This window comes from Oryctolagus cuniculus, chromosome 16 (genome assembly GCF_051225735.1).
Source record: "Oryctolagus cuniculus isolate XC-2025 breed Fujian yellow rabbit chromosome 16, ASM5122573v1, whole genome shotgun sequence".
NCBI lineage: Eukaryota > Metazoa > Chordata > Mammalia > Lagomorpha > Leporidae > Oryctolagus > Oryctolagus cuniculus.
This window is the reverse complement of record NC_142882.1, coordinates 4,830,595-4,848,571: the sequence shown is the minus strand read 5'-3', so window position 1 is coordinate 4,848,571 and position 17,977 is coordinate 4,830,595. Positions and strand designations below refer to the sequence as shown.

Genomic DNA, 17,977 nt, shown 5'->3' with positions numbered 1-17,977 from the left:
TAATTGTCACTCTAGGCAATTCTGAGAGTTGCCCTTTTGATCTGTTTTATGCTGTGTTCCTTATCGCTAAGAACAATTTTTCAGCAATTATTATATATTCTAGATTTGGTCAGTATAACATTGGAGGATATAGTGTCTAAATCTATTTTTAGTTCAATATGAATTATTTTTCCAAGTGTCATCAACATAAGTATTTTCTCCTGGATTTGCTGATATTTTATTATGATCTCCAGTTTGCATGGCATTCATCATGGGGGAACCTGGGTACTATTCATAGAATCTACTCTTGATACTGGAAATTCACTATCTCCTGGTGTCCATCATTTCAGGGTACACTTAAATGATGTGCTGCAGGCATAACCATGGGGAATTGTACTACTAGTAATAAGTAAATATTTCATAAATGGGATGTCATGTGCACATATCAAATTAGGACACATTATATGTGAAGAGAATAATATTACAATACCAAGCTAGTATCCATTAGATTATTTCTTGGAGAGATCTTTGGACAAATGCCTAAAATATATAATCAGTAGCATCACCTTGGTGGCACAAACTATACTTTTCAAATCATTTGGCTTTAATGATAATGCAATGATCTATGACATAATATCGACTTCTATTGAAGATCTACGCAATGGAATCCTACTTCTTGTAGCATTACAGTAGAAACCAGAAAGTTAGCACCTTCATAAACAGGTGTGAAGGAAACAATTATTCTGTCGCACAAGTTACAATATTCTGTAGCATGAAATTATTATATATTTATATGTGTAATATTTACACTTATCTCTAAAAGAAAATATACTAAAGAGGGGCAGAAGCAGAATGATCCCCCTTCTGGGATGTCTGTACTTTTGTTCAGAAAAAGATAGAATCCAGGACACATCCTACATTTTGAAGATTAGAAGCATTAAAGTTCACAAGTGTAATTCACTATTAAAATATAATTATTATTATATATTTGCCTGAATCAAGCCATTTTATTACTGCTACATTTGACTTCTTTCCACCTGCTGTCCAGCAATCCATGGGGGAACCTGAAAGTTATCTGCCCTGAGGCTCTGCAGCTGAGGTTTTCTGTTCTGATGAATAACACAAAAAGAAAAACATGTTTGTGGTTGATCTTCTCCACCCCAGGTGCCAGGATTTTCTCCTTGTCCATGGATACAAAGACTCAAGGGAGAAGCTCCTGTTGGTAAAATTTGTTGCAAGGGCTTTGTCAAAAAAACCTCTCCATGAACTTTTTGCAATTATATACTTTGATTGCATCAGGGGCCTCAAAGGGAGGCATTAGGCAAGTTTCTGAGATGGCCCAACTCATTCAGGTTTCAAACAAGAACACTCTAGGATCACACATTCCAAAGACCCAGAGAGCAAAGGGGCAGCTTCCCACAAACAGTGTCCTGGATAGCACACATTGCCTTGATGCCACAGAGACCCCAAACCTAGTGGATACAGAGATATCCACTAGGACATGTGATTTTCAATCACTGTGGAACTTGTAATCACCCTGAATTTGGAAGTTCCCATTCTGTATGTCAGATCACCACATATTCAGTTGTAAATTAGGAAACCTTTCCACATTACTGTCAACCACGCTAATCCTATGATGACTGTTTTTGACCCTACAACCCTGGTCGATGCTCTCATGAGAATTAGGAATTATTTGAATACTTCTCACTTTTTACTATAAAGCAGAAAATACCATCCAGAAGCCATGTATTTATTCTCACCTCCACATACACCAAGGGCAGGATGATGTCTGCAGACATCTGTACTTTTTGAATTCAAGTGACTTTCAGGACTATTATGTAGGACACCCTCAGGGAAGCTACGTACTGTTAAACCTTTGCCAAATGCACAGACTGAACTACATGAAAGTAAACACAATGGATACCATGTCATGTAGGGAATGATGATGAACAACATTGACTCATCATTTGTGCTTGTATATCAGTGTGAGGTATTGTTAACTGAGTAAATCTAATAAGGAAGGAGACAAGAGGGCATTTAAGAGAACTCTATTATTCCATTCAAAAGTTTCTAAATTCAAGTTGCTCTAAATGCAGTGCCTAAAATTTTAAGCAAAACAAATTTTCCATTGCCTAGCCACTGCTCTGATGCCATTAGGGAGATTTTCAATAGTAGCACATGCAAAGTGAGATGCTGAATAGGCACAAAATAAAATGAGAATTCAGTGACTTGCGTGCAATGAAAATAGAATGCCTTGACAAGCTATATTTATTATAAGTACAATGGAGAAACTTATTGTCTATTCAGTCATACAAGAAAAGTAAATCTGAATCAGAGAGCAAGTATCTCCTGTCTCTCTAATGTGTAGAAACTAAGAGAAGAGTCAATCTGAATGCACACAGTTCACTGAGCAAAGGTTTGGAATGGAGAGAATGAACTTCATACAATGAGAAGGCTTCAGAAAATTCATGGAAAATGAGTGTTATGAAACATTTATGCATAAACTTCAAACATTTTAGCACCCCGATAGATTATCTATGTTACTTTGGTAAGATAAGTTGAAAATGCTCGTTCTAAGCAAAAATTACTTTCTGACCTATATCTATTCTTTCTCTTCTCTCTACCCATCATTCTTCCTGTTTTCATCTAATTCCTCTGCCCTCTTCATCTCCTCCTCCTCCTCTTCTCTAGAAAGCTGTATATGATTTCTGCCAAACAGGCTTTTGCAGACAGCTTGCAAGTGGGTATGACATATAAATCCATCCTTTCTCTTTGAACAGGTAATCAGTACTAAGAAGATATTATGACACTGGGAAAATTAACAGTTGGAGGTTTACAGTCTAATGCAGTTATTTTAAATTTAATATTGTTTTATTCTGCTGTCATCAACAATGGTCTATTTCTCTTTCATGTGTCCAATGAGGCTGCTTTATAAGGCCTTACTGTGTGAATTTTCATCTGTGAGGTTTCTGTGTTCTTAATATAATCTTTTATTCCACTAGAGTCCATATTGATTTCTCCTGGTCATGGGATGATCTCATGTTGAATGATTTCATATTCTTGTCCTTGACTCAGAGTTTATCTGGGATTCCCAGATTAATTTGCCCATTTGATGGGGACATACAGACAAATCTCCTTTTAGGATGGCTCTTTGCCTTTGTCTGTTTTTGATTTATGCAAAAATATTCAAGTGTTTGCAATCCACTGCCTTTTTCCTTTTCTTTTCTTTTTTTTTTTTTTGACAGGCAGATTTATACAGTGAGAGACATAGAGAAAGGTCTTGCTTTTCCATTGGTTCACCCCAAAAATGGCTGCTATGGCAGGCGCGTGTGCTGCACTGATCTGAATCCAGGAGCCAGGTGCTTCCTCCTGGTCTCCCATGCAGGTGCAGGACACAAGGACCTGGGCCATCCTCCACTGCACTCCCAGGCCACAGCAGAGAGCTGGACTGGAAGAGGAGCAACTGGGACAGAATCCAGCCCCGACCGGGACTAGAACCCGGGGTGCTGGTGCCGCAGGCGGAGGATTAGCCTAGTGAGCCATGGAGTTGGCCAATCCATTGCCTTTTTCCTGGGGTTTTCTCCTCAAGCAAATGCAGCAAAGTAAACCACACCACACTGTTCGAAAGACCTTGATGTTTTGTGATAGAAAACTCTCATGCTTTCTTTCAGAAAAGAAGGAAATTTCAAATCAGTGAACTTGCTCTTGTGTTAAATGAAGAAGAAGGGAAATCATAAAACACAGGGAAGCAGAATTAGGCAGAGGCTCCTATTTACCCTGTGTGGAGCTGAACACCATTGGCCATCTCCAGATCTATCAGGTAAGACATCAGAGTACATCGCAACAACCTCCCTGTTACAGTAAGTTCTCAACATGATTATGAGGCAAGATTTATTTGAAGATATTGATTTAGGAAAAACCCAGCATGTTAACATACACAGAGAGTTCAGGCATTGTCTAAATAATTTCTCTTCATGAGTCCTTCAAAAAATATAACATGCAAACTACCTAAAAGTTAAACTCAGTCTCAAATTATTGGGATTAGGAAGATCACACCATACTCGATCAACTGGATTGCCAGAACAAGGAGAGCAAACAAATTAACTTCCTCATCAAATGCTGAAGTCTGTGTGAGGCAAGACTTTCTGTTCCAAAATAAAAAAGTTCTACAATAAAAAAAAAAGTTCAAGTAAGATGTAAATTTCTAGCCCATAGGAGACAAGGTACATCAGAATTATTTTACATTTCAGGATTACTAGTTTCACCAAAATTGTGGGGAAGAAGCCAGGAGGATGCTCCCTTATCATGATTAATCAGGGAACCCACCCCTACCACTGTCATATCATATCACTGCCAAGTGCAGGTGCTCATCCTCTGACCTCCAAAAAGATCTACTGAATGTGAAGGCAGAGAGTGTATCCATCAGCAGTCCTACTGTTTCAATGTACCCTCCTGGCTAATTCTGATGCCAGGTAAGATCTGAAAGCAATGTATAAAGAAATATTAAGGCTATGAAAGTAATCATTGTAAAAGCAGAGTACAGTCATTGTCGAAATATTTTGTTTATGCCCCACTCACAAAATGCAAAATACAAACCACCATAGTTTATAATCAGATAAACTGAAGAGGCAGAATAAAGACAGAGGGGAAAGTGAGTTAAGTTTGTCATCTAACGTTGGGGAGTGAGTGAACAAGACTTGCTATTCTGAATTTTGGATATTTGAAAAATTACAAATTCTCTAACATGGATTATAAATAAGTGGAACTTTCCCACTTAGTGGTGAAAAGTTAAGAAAAATCTGTTTACTTCATAGAGACACTGCATCTGACGAAACCATGAAGCCACACTGACACTGGCCGCTAGAAATCCCATGAGGATTCATCATGGTCTTTCCCACAACTTTCCACAGGACTGGGGGAATTCTCTGGGGCTGTCCCTGGGTGGCAGATCTGTGAGGAGCTGAGAGGAGGTGGTGAGAAGAAAGCAGCTCTCTCCCAAGGGTCTGGGGCTGTGCTGCTACATGAGAAGGCAACATGTCTCAAGCACCCCATGCTCTGGATGTGAAGAGGCAAGGCCAAGGGCATTTCCAACCACTGAGGGCTCCTGTGGAGGATGAACCTCCAGCCTCTGCTGTTGCCTGAGAAGCCTCACCTGAGCCTGTGGCACACAGGCTGTTGACTTGGCTGAATTCTCAATCACTAGGACTGCTAGCAGTGGTCATTTGAAGGCCTTCACTAACTCCCAGTGATGCTGCAGCCCGAGAGCTGCACAATAAAGATCCCTGGGGGTGGCAATGTATTGCAGTAATGTAAGCCTGCACCTGAGGCACCAGCATCCTAACTGAGTGTCCATTCATGTCCAGCTGCTCCTCTTCTGATTCAGCTCCCTGCTACATCACCTGGGAAAGCAGTGCAGCATGGACATGTGCTTGGACCCCTACACTCCAGTGGGAGACACAGAGGAATCTCCTGGCTCCTGACCTTGTATCAGCCCCACTCCAGACTTATTGGCCATTTATGAAGTGAACCAGTGGATGCAAGATCTCTTCCCTCTTTCTCTCCCTCTCTCTCTCTTTGCCTTTTAATTATATAAATGAATATAATCTAATAAAATATTAAAGCAGAGCTGTGGTGGTTCCCCCTCCTTGAATTCCTTCTTTTTTGAGAAACTCGTTTAATAGTGCCTTCCCCTCCTTCTGTCTCCTATGTGCCCTGGAGAGATAGCTCCTGTCTTGAAACACATGGCCTATTGTCCCATCTTGTGAACAGACCGGCTGGCACACAAGCCTGTCAGTCCAGCGTTAAGTGGCATGGGCCAATAAACACGGGAGACTTGGGTTATTAGAAGCGGGCCAATGGAGGAGCTGTCTCCCCAGCTGGAAGGCGGGACTAGAGAGGGCGGGCTTGAAGGGCTTGAAGGGGCTGCAAAGTCACCTGACCACGGGAGGTTCCGCGTGGGGTAGGTGCTGCTTGCAGCAGGCTGGGGGGAGTCGCCATTGCCTACACCACAGCAGTCACCTCAGGATGAGCAGGAATAGCTCTTGGATGAAGCCATATAGGCTGTGAAAGTCCAGTCGTTCCAAATGAAGAGATGCCTGGATAAAAACCAGCTCACGGATGCTCTGAAACGCGCTTCTAATATGCTGGGTGAACTGCAGACTTCTATGTTATCAATAAAAAGCTACTATGAACGTTATATGGCTATTTCTGATGAACTGCACTACTTAGAGGTCTACCTTACAGATGAGTTTGCCAAAGGAAGAAAAGTGGCAGATCTCTATGAACTTGTACAGTATGCTGGAAACATTATCCCAAGGCTTTATCTGTCTATCACAGTTGGAGTTGTATATGTCAAGTCATTTCCTCAATCCAGAAAAGACATTTTAAAAGATTTGGTAGCAATGTGCCATAGTGTGCAACATCCCTTAAGGGGTTTATTTCTTTGAAATTATCTTCTTCAATGTTTTCCTTAAATCCATTTGTTTCCACTAACAAATCTAGGCCTACCACTGGCTTTACCACTGAATTCCTATTTAGAAGCTGAAGCATGTTATCATTGATGCAATATGACTATTTTTCCAAATTATGGATGTATTTCTGATAAGTCATTCTTACAGTGTTTAACAGTTTAGGTTGTTTTAACTGTCTTTTTAAAACATTGAAATGATATTAAATTTAATTTTTTTTCCAATTCTGTTCCTCAAATACACTTCTGATATATTAGACAAACTATTAGGCAACTGATAACATTGCAAAGAGATTCAATTAATTAAGTTTCAATTATCCTAAAAATGTAAGTGAATCTAAAGTGTATGCCTTATCAAGTTATCTGAGAGAAAAAAAACAAAAATTTAGAGAGACGATTGTTAAATACAATGTTAACAGGTATACTGAACAATAAAATGAATTATTTTATTTAACTGACATCTGCATAGTTTTTTATTTATTTAAGTATAAAGGCCCAGTTAAATCAATTCATTAAATTGGTCAAGGCAAGACACTTGAACTACATAATGGGACTTAAAAAGCAGTTGGTGTTATAGTAGTTCCTTGGTAATCACACATACATATGTGCACACACACATACACATAGATTGGTAGAGTACTCGATATTATATTTCCCCTTATAATCTTGTATAGTGCACTGTTCACAATTTGCAGTGTTTTGAAAACTACATAAATTGGACATGGCCAAATTAGAGAGGTCTGACTGAACTCTCATAAGCCATTTGGAAACTTTGGCTACATTCCCAAAAAGACTGGTTTTTAAACCATAAAAAGTGAAAATTCATATAAAAGCACAACAGATTTAACAGACATCTTTAAAATAAATCAAATTGTAACTTTTTCAAATATGTCTATGAAAGTTGCATGTAATGTCTACATTTAAAAAAAAACTATTAACTGTGTGAATTTGGGAGAGGAAGGAAAATCATACAGTATTATTGCACTCCATGAAATGTGCACAATTCCAAAATGTGCTAGCACTGAAAAACCTTTTTGCATTCAGTATTCCAAGAGGTACAATGAGCTTGCCAAAAAAGCATCTGGTCTGTATTAACAGCTTGCTGTTTTCAGTACAGGCCTTCATAATGTCAGTCATGCTGCTCTTTCAAAATCCATTAATGTAAAAAAGTTTTCAGTGCTGATACGTGGGGCTATGACTGATGGTGTGGGATTGAATCCATATGCACAATGAGTTTCATTTCATTGTCAAAAATTTGAACAAGTTGTTGCATGGATGGAAGGTGACCAGATTCCAGTTTAGACCACACAGGTACATCATTTAAAGTTATCTCGAATGCACCTGTTGACATACACTGGTTCTCAATCATGTTGCTCATGTTGTTAGCATTAAGAAGAAAACCATGATATATGGATAGACCTTATTTTCCTGGGCCCACTGCCAGATACTAATAGCTGGCATGTCATAGAAAGCAAAAGGATCTTTTCCAACAATTATTAAGCCTATTAATACTAGCTTGAAAACTGACAGAAAAGATGCTTTATGTCTATATGTTTGTTAAGAGAAATAATTGTCTTCTTCAATTGGATGTCTGGGGACCACTGGCTAATAACCCACATATACCCCTCAAACACACACCTATATCTCAGGAAACACAAATCTGAAACCTAAGTGGTGGCCCCATAGCGTACTGCCTCTTAATCTTTTGCTGGGCATGCTGCCCAGGTTAGCCAAGGTCTTGCCCCAGGCCACCACCAATGCCACCACCAGGAGAAGCAGCAGAAACCTCATTTTAATTGAACCAGCCATTTCAGCTGCCTTTAGAAAGACTGCATCCAGCTCAAAGCCCTGTACATGTCTTTTTTCAAGGCATGTGACACAAAACCCCACAGCAACTGTGGATAACAATGTGTATGTAGTGTGAACTTTAAATTAGGAGCAACTTACCTCTGTAATTCCTGTGGCACACTCTATTACATCCTCAGAGAGAGACAACTGTTGGTTATATGGAGAAAACTCTCCTATTTTCACCTTATGGCCAACACCTTTTGGAAAATTCCAGATGTTGAGAATGTCATACTCAGCATCCAATTTTCTCTTTTGATTCAAATTCACTAGGTCACCAGCAGGATTGGCAAATGGGAGGTCCTTGAAAACAGGTGCAGCTAAAAGAAATGTGTCATCCTCGCATAAGACTGCTCAAAAATTTGTACAACAAATTCAAGTTAGAGAAAGTATCTCTTTGTCAATTATCACAGCTACATAAAGAAACATTTTAGTAGTGACCCAATGAAGCCAGACAAAGAAAACCTGATAGAGAACTATATCATCGTAAGTCAGATTTCAGTCATTTTCAACCACAAACAAGGACAACCAAAAATCACTAGGTGTGAGATTCAGACAAAGCCTACACACACTCTATTATTTTCTCCATTAATCTATGGCAACAAACAGTTAAATAAAGTTACCCACATACAAATGTGTGAAAATCAGATGAAAAGATTCTCCATCACTGTCACTTCACTGTGCATGACATTAGAAAAATCAAATCCCAAGGGCATGTTGGCTAAAATATGGGGATTCTTGTTGATCTCCTCAATAGCAAAAACAAAGGCAAAAACATACTGGTAGTACTTGAACAGAAACCTGCATGAAAGGCACAAGGATCTACAGGAAAAAGCCGCCAATCCAGGTTATCCTCAATTCTACTGTAATTACTCTTACAGATGGATTGGTCATGGCCAAAAAATTCGTATGTTCTAATCATTATTTGTACATTTACTGAGAACAGAGTGTGAAGATTTTCATATTTGCAGGACACATGTCCTCACCAGAACCAAAGCTCCTACTAACATTTCCTGGTCTACAAGGCTAAACAGTTCTGAAAAATAAGATCTGCTTTACACCAAATGTCTTGCAATTGTTATCACTTGGCTGTCCATGCAGCCAAAGAACTTGATCTTACTTTTGGATGCACACTTCATCAAATTAAATCATCTCTAGCACCAACTACCTCTTCTAAGTTTTTATATTTGATATCATTTTTAATTATTTAATAAATATAAATTTCCAAAGTACACCTTTTGGATTACAGTGGCTTTTTCCCCCATAACTTCCCTCCCACCCGCAACCCACACATCCTGCTCCCTCTCCTATTCCATTCACATCAAGATTCATTTTCAATTTTCTTTATATACAGAAGATCGATTTAGTATATATTAAGTAAAAATTTCAACAGTTTGCACCCAAACAGAAACACAAAGTACAAAGTACTGTTTGAGTACTAGTTATAGCATTAATTCAAAATGTGCAGCACATTAAGGAAAGAGATCCTACATGGGGATTTAGGGCACAGTGACTCCCGTTGTTGATTTAACAATTGATATTCTTGTTTATGGCGTCAGTAATCACCTTAGGCTCTTGTCATGAGTTGCCAAGGCTATAGAAGCCTTTTGAGTTTGCCAACTCTGATCTTATTTAGACAAGGTCATGGTCAAAGTGGAAATTCTTTCCTCCTTTCAGAGAAAGGTACCTCCTTCTTTGATGGCCCGTTCTTTCCACTGGGATCCCCCTTGGAAAGATCTTTCATTTAGGTCTTTTTTTGCCAGAGGGTCTTGACTTTCCATGCCTAAAATACTCTCATGGGCTCTTCATCCAGATCCGAATGCCTTAAGGGCTGATTCTGAGGCCAGAGTGCTGTTTAGGACATCTGCCATTCTATGAGTCTGCTGTGTATCCCACTTCCCATGTTTGATTATTCTCTCCTTTTTAATTCTATCAGTTAGTATTGTCAAACACTAGTCTTGTTTGTGTGATTCCTTTGACACTTAATCCTATCATTATGATCAATTATGAACTGAAACTAATCATGCTGAAAGTGAGATGGCATTGGTACATGCCACCTTGATGGGACTGAATTGGAATCCCCTGGCACGTTTCTATCTTTACCATTTGGGGTAAGTCCGATAGAGCATGTGCCAAACTGTATATCTCCTCCCTCTCTTATTCCCTCTCTTATATTTTAACAGGGATCACTTTTCAGTTAAATTTAAACACCTAAGAATAATTGTGTGTTAATTGCAGAATTCAACCAATAGTATTAAGTAGAACAAAAAAAATACTAAAAGGGATAAAGTATTAAGTTGTTCATCTTCTGTCAGAACAAGGGCTGATCAAGTCACTGTTTCTTATAGTGTCCATTTTACTTCAACAGGTTTCTTTTTGGTGCTTAGTTTGTTGTCACTGATCAGGGAGAACATATGATATTTGTCCCTTTGGGACTGGCTTATTTCATTCAGCATGATGTTTTCCAGATTCCTCCATTATGTTGCAAATGAGCGAATTCCATTGTTTTTTACTGCTGTATAGTATTCTAAAGAGTACATGTCCCATAATTTTTTTATCCAGTCTACTGTTGATGGGCAGTTAGGTTGATTCCAGGTCTTAGCTATTGTGAATTGAGCTGCAATAAACATTAAGGTGCAGACAGCTTTTTTTTTGTTTGCCCATTTAATTTCCTTTGGGTAAATTCCAAGGAGTGGGGTGGCTGGGCTGCATGGTAGGGTTATATTTAGGTTTCTGAGGAATTTCCAGACTGACTTCCATAGTGGCTTGACCAGTTTGCATTCCCACCAACAGTGGGTTAGTGTCCCCTCTTTCCACACATCCCCAACAGCATCTGTTGTTGGTAGATTTCTGTATGTCAGCCATTCTAACCAGGGTGAGCTGAAACCTCATTGTGGTTTTGATTTGCATTTCCCTGATTGCTAGTGATCCTGAGCATTTTTTCATGTGCCTGTTGGCCATTTGGATTTTCTCTTTTGAAAAATATCTATTGAGGTCCTTGGCCCATCTCCTAATTGGGTTGTTTGTTGTTGTGGGTTTTCTTTATCTCTTTGTGGATTCTGGTTATTAATCCTTTATCTGTTGCATAGTTTGCAAGTATTTTTCCCATTCTGTTGGCTTCCTCTTCACTTTCATGGGTATTTCTTTTGCAGTACGGTAGCTTCTCAATTTAATGTAATCCAAATTGTTAAATTTGGCTTTGAATGCCAGTGCCTCTGGGGTATTTTCCAAGAAGTCTTTGCCAGTACCTATATCTTGCAGGGTTTCTCCAATGTTTCTAATATTTTGATGGTGTCGGGTCATAGATTGAGATCGTTAATCCATGCTGAGTGGATTTTTGTGTAAGGTGTAAGGTAGGGAGGGGTCTTGCTTCATGCTTCTGCACATGGAAATCCAGTTTTCCCAGCACCATTTATTGACTAGACTGTCCTTGTTCCAGGAATTGGTTTTAGCTCCTTAATCAAATATAAGTTGGCTGTAGACGTTTGGATTGATTTTTGGTGTTTCTATTCTGTTCCATTGGTCTATCCATCTCTTTCTGTACAAACACCATGCTATTTTGATTACAACTGCCCTGTAGAATGTACTAAAATCAAGCATTGTGATGCTTCAGGCTTTGTTTTAGTTGTACAAGGTTGCTTTAGCTGTTTGAGATGTCCTGTGCCTCCATATGATTTTCAGCATCATTTTTCCACATCTGCAAAGAATGTATTTGGTATTTTGATTGGTATCAAATTGAATCTATAAATGGCTTTTGGGAAAATGGACATTTTGATGATATTGATTCTTCCAATCCATGAGCATGGAAGATTTTTCCATATTTTGGTATCCTCTTCTATTTCCTTCTTTAAGATTTTGTATTTCTCATCGTAGAGGTTTTTTAACATTCTTGGTTAATTTTATTCCAAGATATTTACTTGTTTTTGTAGGTATTGTGAATGGGGTTGATCTTAAAAGCTTTTCAGCTGTGGCATTTCCTGGGTATACAAAGACTGTTGATTTTTGTGCATTGTTTTTTTTTTTTTTTTTACAGGCAGAGTGGACAGTAAGAGAGAGACAGAGAGAAAGGTCTTCCTTTGCCATTGGTTTGCCCTCCAACGGCCACCGTGGCTGGCGCGCTGCAGCTGGTGCACCACACTGATCCAAAGGCCGGAGCCAGGTGCTTATCCTGCTCTCCCATTTGGGTGCAGGGCCCAAGCACTTGGTCCATTCTCCACTGCACTCCCAGGCCATAGCAGAGAGCTGGCCTGGAAGAGGGGCAACTGGGACAGAATCCGGTGCCCTCACTGGGACTAGAACCCAGTGTGCCAGCACTGCAAGGCTGAGGATTAGCCTATTGAGCCATGGCACTGGCCTTGTGCATTGATTTTATATTCTGCTACTTTCCCAAAATCTTACTTGAGTTCTAATCATCTCTTAGTAGAGTTTTTTGGATCCCCTAAATACAGAATCCTATCATCTGCAAAGAGGGATAGTTTGAGTTCTTCCTTCCCAATTTGTATCCCTTTAATTGTTTTTTCTTGCCTAATGGCTGTGGCTAAAACTTCCAGAACTATATTGAAGAGCAATGGTACCTGTCTGGTGCCAGATCTCAGTGGAAATGCTTCCAACTTCTGCCATTCAATAGGATGCTGGTCATTGGTTTTTCATAAATTGCTTTTATTGTATTGAGGAATGTTCCTCTATACCCAATTTGCTAAGAGTTTTCATCATAAAAGGGTGTTGCATAATATTGAATGCTTTCTCTGCATCAATTGAGAAAATCATATGGTTTTTCTTCTGCAATTTTTTAATGTGTAGTATCACATTGATTGATTTGCGAACATTGAACCATCCATGCATACCAGGGACAAATCGCACTTGTTCTAGGTGTTCTTGCATTCTATTGGCCATAATTTTATTGAGGATTTTTGCATCTACATTCATCAAGGATATGGGTCTATAATTTTCTTTCAATGCTGCATCTTTTTCCGGCTTAGGGATTAAGGTGATGCTGGCTTCATAGAAAGAATTTGGGAGGATTCACTCTTCTTCGATTGTTCTGAATAGTTTGAGAAGAATTGGAGTTAGTTCTTCTTTAAATGTCTGGTAGAATTCAGCAGTGAATCCATCTGGTCCTGGGCTTTTCTTTGTTGGGAGGGCCTTTATTACTGTTTCAATTTCTGTTTCAGTTATGGGTCTATTTAGGTTTTCTGTGTCTTCCTGGTTCAATTTAGGTAGGTTGCATGTGTCCAGGAATCTATCCATTTCTGATAGATTTTCCTGTTTGCTGGCATACAAGTCCTTGTAGTAATTTCTGATGATTCTTTTTATTTCTGTGGTGTCTTTTGTTATGTTTACTTTTTCATCTCTGATTTTATTGATTTGGGTCTTTTCTCTTCTTTTTTTAGTTAGTTGGGCCAATGGGGTCTCAATTTTGTTTATTTTTTCAAAAAACCAGCTCCTCGTTTGGCTGATTTTTTGTAATGTTTTTTTGGATTCAATCCTGTTGATTTCTTCTCTGATTTTCATTATTTCTCTTCTCCTACTAGATTTGGGTCTGGTTTGCTGTAGTTTTTCTAGATCCTTGAGATGTGTTGAAAGCTCATCTATTTGGTGCCTTTCCACTTTCTTGATGTAGGCACCTATTGATATAAACTTTCCTCTTAACACTGCTTTTGCTGTGTCCCATAAGTTTTGGTATGTTGTGCTGTTATCCTCATTTACTTCCAGAAAGTTTTTGATTTCTCTTTTGATTTTTTCTATGACCTATTGTTCATTCAGGAGCATGTTGTTCAATCTCCATGTGTTTGCGTATGCTCTAGGGATTCCTGAGTTGCTAATTTCCAACTTCATTCCTTTATGGTCTGAGAAGCTGCATGGTATGATTCTAATTCTTTTAAATTTGCTGAGACTTGCTTTATGGCCTAGTATGTGGTCAGTCCTAGAGAAGGTTCCATGTAGTGCTGAGAAGAATGTAAAATCTTTAGCTGTAGGATTGAAAGTTCTGTATATATCTGTTAGATCCATTTGGGTTATAGTTTTGTTTAAATCTACTGTATCCTTGTTGATCTTCTGTCCTGTTGATCTGTCTATTTCTGAGAGTGGAGTTTTGAAGTCCCCCTGGACTATTGTATTGGGGTCTAAGTCTCCCTTTAAGTCCCTTAACAAATCTTTTAGATAAACTGGTGCCCTGTAGTTAGGTGCATATACATTGATAATCCTTATATCTTCCTGTTGTATTGATCCCTTAATCATTATATAGTGTCCCTCTTTGTCTCTCTTAACAGTTTTTGTGGTAAAGTTTATGTTGTCTGATATTAAGATGGCTACGCCTGCTCTTTTTTCATTTCTGTTGGCATAGTATATCTTTTTCCAGCCTTTCACTTTCAGTCTGTATGGATCTTTGTTGGAAAGATGTGTTTCTTGTAAGCAGCAAATAGATGGGTTTTGTTCCTTAACCCAATCAGCCAGTATCCTGAAGATTTCTGACAATATGTTTTAGATTTCTAATTTCCTCTTCTTTTCTTTGATCTGACTGTATCCTTTCCTGTTCTCTGTCTTCTAGGTCCGATATTCTCTCTTCTGCTTCACCCATTCTGTTTGTAAGGCTCTCTATTGTGTTTTTCATTTGATCTATTGAATTCTTCACTTCAGTCACTATCACAGTTTCCTGTTGTACTAATTGTTTCGTTTCATTTTGATTCCTCCTTAATATTTCATTTTCACGAGAGAGATTTTCTATCTTGTCCATTAAGGATTTCTGTAGTTCAAGAATTTGTTTTTGAGAACTTTTTAATGCTCTTATCAATTTTTTGAGATCTTCTTCTTGCATTTCTTCTAACTCATCATCTTCATAATCTTGAATTGGGGGTGTCTTTTTCGTTTGGGGGCGTCATGGTGACTTCCTTGTTTTTATTGCCTCGGTTTCTGCGTTCGTTATTTGGCATATTGGAGATATTTGGTTTCTTCACTGTGGTGCTTTTTCTTGTTATACTATGACTCTAGATTAAGTGGACTATCTGTTTTTGATGGAGCCTTAGGGCTTGAGATGGGTGTGGCCTGAGAGCTCTGTTTGGTGTGCCAAAGGTGACACTTCCAGGTTAGGCATGGTAGATCTCTCTCTCTCTCTCTTTCTTTCTTTTTTTGATTCAAAAGGGAAGTAATTCTGCACAGCTGAACGAAGTTGGAGGTAGTTAGCAGGCAAATGATATACCCACAGGAGCCAGAGATGGGAAGCTCTTTCCCAAGGACCACACAGGGAATCTGTTCGGCCCTCAGGGTGGGCTCAGATTCTCCTTCACTCTCCCACTGGGTTGCCAAAGTTACGGAATTGTAGCATCTCTGGAGAGTACTCACGTGAATTCCATGAGTTCTCTCCCCCACCGTGTCTTTTTTCACAGTCTCAGTTCAGTAGAACCACAAATTTACTAGGTCCTAATCTCCTGTTAATTCGCCCCACCAAGAGTCAGGTTTTTCTGCTAGGCTCAGGGCCGGTGCAGACCTGAGGTCGCTCTGCTTATGACGTATGTCTAAGATGGCACCTGCTCTTTGTCTTGCTCGCCCTTGAGAGGTGAGCAGAGAGAGAGAAACCCATGTCCGTACCAGTCACCTTTTTTTTTTTTTTATCTCTCTCTGTCTTCTAGTTAGCCTGGTGAACTTTTCCCTCCGGGGTCGTTCCCTCTAGTCTCCTCTCTCCGCTTGCCTTCCGGTGTCTCGGGCTATTGAGGTTCGGCTCACCTCGCGTTCCAGCACTGGTGTGTTGAGTCTGCCGCTGGTGTCCCGAACTTTGGGCTCCCACGCTCTCCACGCAGGTCCACTGTGAATCACACGTTCCGGAAGAGTTTCTTCTGCTGTTTCCTCCCCTACTCTTCCTTGAATCTGCAGTATCTCCACTTTTATTAAACTGTCTCTCCCTGGACTATCAGTGTCCTCCCTTCCTATTCCACCATCTTGCCTCCGACCGAATGCACAGTTGCTATATATTATTTTATATACAGTTTTTTCCAGAGGAAGTGACAGCCTTTCAGTTCTTGGTTCATGTTGCAACATCATATGTATGTATGTATGTATATTATATAGATATTATCTCTATATTTTATATATAGGTGTTGTATAACCATGTATAGAGTTTCTATATATTGTTTGATATATAGTGTCCATAAATATTTGCTATCCACATTGGTCATTCATACTTTGTACATAGAATGAGGTAATTTGGAAACCCTAGCTGAATGTATCAAATAATATTTAGTTTTTTATTTCATATTTTTCTGTTTCTCTCCTCATTCTTCTACCTGTCTGTCAATTGCTCATCCTCTCATTTCTTTCACCATCTTCTGCCTGGTGCCAAATGGTCTAGAAGGCTATTTGATACACTGGGCATTTGTGATCTGTTTTATGCCATTTTTATCTGTTTTATGCTGTATTCCTTATCTCTAAGAAGAGTTTATCAGGAATTATTGTATATTCTAATATTGGTGAATCTAACATTGGATGGTATAGTGTCTAAAACTATTGATAGTTCAATATGGCTTGTTTTCCGATTATCATCAACACAGGTATTTTCTCCTGGGTTTGCATGTCTAATATTTGCACTGAAATATTCCAACTATATTATAAAGCTGACTTTAATATTAAATGAGAAATGAATGAATAAATACACTATTGAATGTATAAAATCTGCAAACAGGGGAAGACGCTGTGGCACAGTAGGTTAGCGTCCTTGCCAGAAGCTCCAGCATTCCGTATGGGGGCCGGTTTGAGACCCGGTGCTCCATTTATCATCCAGATCTCTGCTATGCCCTGGGAAAGCAGCAGAAAATAGACCAAGTCTCTAGGACTCTGCACCAGGAACCCCTGGCTCCTGGCTTCAGATCAGTGCAGCTCTGTCCAATGTGGCTAATAGGAAGTGAACTGAACAGATGGGAGACCTCTCTCCTTCTGCCTCTCCTCTCTCTGTGTAAACTCTTCCAAATAAATGAATAAATCTTAGAAAACAGCAAATGTGTAACTCATTTTATTAAAATATGAATATTACAATGTCCACCAGGTGACAATGAAAACACAGAAATGAAAAGTTTCAAGGAGAGCTTTTATCTGAGATCAGTTTGTGTTTGTGAACATGAAACACAGGCTAAGAAATTTATACACAGTATTATTTTTGAGGAGAGGAGGATTAGGACAAGTGTGAGTGTGTAGTGGATATAACCACCACTTCTAACTATGACATCCCATGTGGGTGCCAGTTCATATCCTGGCTGTTCCACTTGGAATCCTACTCCCTGTCAATGATTCAAAAAAAGCAGTAGAAGATGGCCTAAGATGCTGACACTCAAATGGACAACTGAAATGATCTTGCTTTGACATGAACCAGCACTGGGCCACAGCAGATATCTTCAGAGTCTATCACCAGATGGAAGGTTTCTCTGATTATCCCTTCCTTTTCTGTAATTGGTGCTTCAGAACAAAACCATTTTAAGAGAAACATAAACTGTTCATAAGAAGGTTACATTCTGCAAGTTATTTTATAACATCAGAGTGCAAAATGGGTTTTAAAATCTTTTTTTAATCTTTTTTTTTAACTTTTATTTAATGAATATAAATTTCCAAAGTACAATTTATGGATTACAATGGCTTCCCCCCCATACCGTCCCTCCCACCCGGTTTTAAAATCTTAATCTCTAACAACTGAAAACTGTGAGACCC

The 17,977-nt window shown here is 39.1% G+C and overlaps 1 pseudogene; it reads right to left on the bottom strand.

Annotated features, from left to right (window-relative positions):
- Positions 1-7,627: 7,627 nt before the first annotated feature.
- LOC149121410 (thioredoxin reductase-like selenoprotein T pseudogene) lies at positions 7,628-8,236 on the bottom strand (annotated as a pseudogene).
- Positions 8,237-17,977: the final 9,741 nt, after the last annotated feature.